The sequence below is a fragment of the Mus caroli genome, chromosome 15, assembly GCF_900094665.2.
Source record: "Mus caroli chromosome 15, CAROLI_EIJ_v1.1, whole genome shotgun sequence".
Classification (NCBI taxonomy): Eukaryota; Metazoa; Chordata; class Mammalia; order Rodentia; family Muridae; genus Mus; species Mus caroli.
In genome coordinates this window covers 17,909,449-17,911,773 of record NC_034584.1, presented here as the reverse complement: position 1 = coordinate 17,911,773, position 2,325 = coordinate 17,909,449, and positions in this window count along the sequence as shown.

Genomic DNA, 2,325 nt, shown 5'->3' with positions numbered 1-2,325 from the left:
TCTGTGGTGCACACTCTCACCTGTGCAGACTAAGTTCCTAAGTTCGGAGGAGTCCTGGAACCAAGATGGCGCTCCCTGCTCCTGAGCGAGCTATATTATTTAAAAGATGTGGAAACATCAAAGGTTATCAACTTCAGAAGCCTCACAATCTCTCACAGGGCGATTATCACATTTAATTCAAATTATTAAATCATACCAAATGTTGGAACAACTCATAGCGTCACCTGACTTTGAAGACATCACAAATAAAGCATGAGATACCTGGGACACCTGATGATAAAGAAGAAAAACCTGCCCGGGTTACCTAAATGCAGAGTGTTGATCAAAGGCCTCTTGTGGGCCCCAGTATGAGTACTGAGAGGCCCCAAGGAAGAATAATTTCTGCAGTTATTCTTAGTACTTATAATTCTTTTTATCTACTGTTCCCTCTCTTTCTTCTTTCCTTGATTAAGCCGGTTTTTGGTGACCTGGTAAGATCTAGTTAGGAGTCTGCTTGATAACCAGAAATTAGATGCTACCAATAATATTAAAATGAAGGCTTTATGAATTCAAGAGAAATGTATGTTACAGTCACTTGCTCTAGATGGAAATCAAAGTAACCTAGAGCCACAGGCAGAGATGAGTAAGTCTGAAGCTGTTCCCACAGTCTTAGTCTCAATTCTATATAATAACAGTAGGATATTTTTATCACAAAATTGAGGATGGAATAATAAACAGATATTACCCAGAAAACTAGCAATGGGTTCCTTGTGTTCAGGGACAATGGTTGCAGTGCCGTAGGAATTCTCCATATGGGTTTGGTAAAAATGTTTTTGTAGACAGACAGATGGAATCCAAAAATTATAAAGACTGCAGGGCCAGTCAGCAGTATGATCTCATGTTTGCCCTTTTATGAAACCATACTGTCACACACATATCTGAAAGATACTGATTTTGTAACTGAAATACTGCTGTCCCCGACCTCACCAGAGACTTGTGGTTGGGAGATACAAAAAAGTAGGGGAATAAAACTGAAGTGTAAAAAAATAAATAAAAGATGAAAAGAAAAGAAGAGAAGAGAAGAGAAGAGAAAAAGAAAACTATTTTGAATGCAAAAAAAAAAAAACCAACAAAAAAACAGAAAGCAAAAAAAGTTGTGTGTGTTGTAAAACTTTTATGTCTGAGATTGTATAGTTTCCTTTTTTTCTTTTGTAAATCTGTATTACTTTGTGTCTCAAGAAAATGTTGGCACAGGAAAATGGAGAAGCATTTACCTACACCCCAACTTCCTTGTATGATTTCAGTTAAACACTGGGACTGAGTCAAGTCTAGGTGAGCACCCTGACTCCCAAGTTTAAGGGCTCCCATGCCAAAAAAAACAAAACAAAAACAAAAAAACAAAAACCTAAACCAAAACCAAAAAAACAAAAAACAAAAAAAAACAAAAATCAAAACAAAACAAAACATAACAATAAACAAAAAAACACCCTGTCAGTATTGTATCTCTATTGCGTGTTTTCTTATTCCCCTACCAAGTAAGAATCCCTAGACATTAATGACCCCAGACTCTTGTCGAGGCTGAACCCAGGCACCTGAAAAAACATTAATCATTACATTTTGAGTACTACCAATGACACAAAATTCCTAAAAGGGATGAAAATGATACAGTACTTCCTTGCCAGCAAAATATTTTCTTTCCTATATTTCAGTTACCTCCATAAAGTTTTTAACAAGATGTTCTAGAAACAAATGTTTTATAAATTTTAAATTTCACACCCTTCTTAACCATTTTGTGAATTTTCATGACTCCTCCTTTCTATCTCAGATATGAGTACCCCATTTGCAATTATTTCACTACTGCCGGGAATTGTGGTGTCTAAAATGAGAATCATGCCCTATATGGTTTCTGGAGAGAACATAAAACTGGGAGGGCTTTGTCAAGGGAGGAGAGACCCTTGGCCCTGTGAAGGTTCTATGCCCCAGTATAGGGGAATGCCAGGGCCAGGAAGCAGGAGTGTTTGGTTTGGTGAGCAGGGGGATGGGGGAAGGGGAAAAGGAGTTTTCGGAGGCAAAACCAGGAAATGGAATAACCTATGAAATGTAAGTAAAGAAAATATCTAATAAAAGAGGGAGAGTTGAGAGCCTCATGCTATTTCCAGTTCACTATCTTCTTCCCGTCTGCAGTGCTCATATGATTGCTCAGTATTCGTCTCTGGCTATCAGCTATCATGTCTCAAACCTTGATATCTCCTTCTCGAACCATAAGCCTAAATATACCCTTCCATCTCTATGTTGCCCTATACGTTGTATATTACCTCAGCAACATAAGTGAAATTAATGAGTACC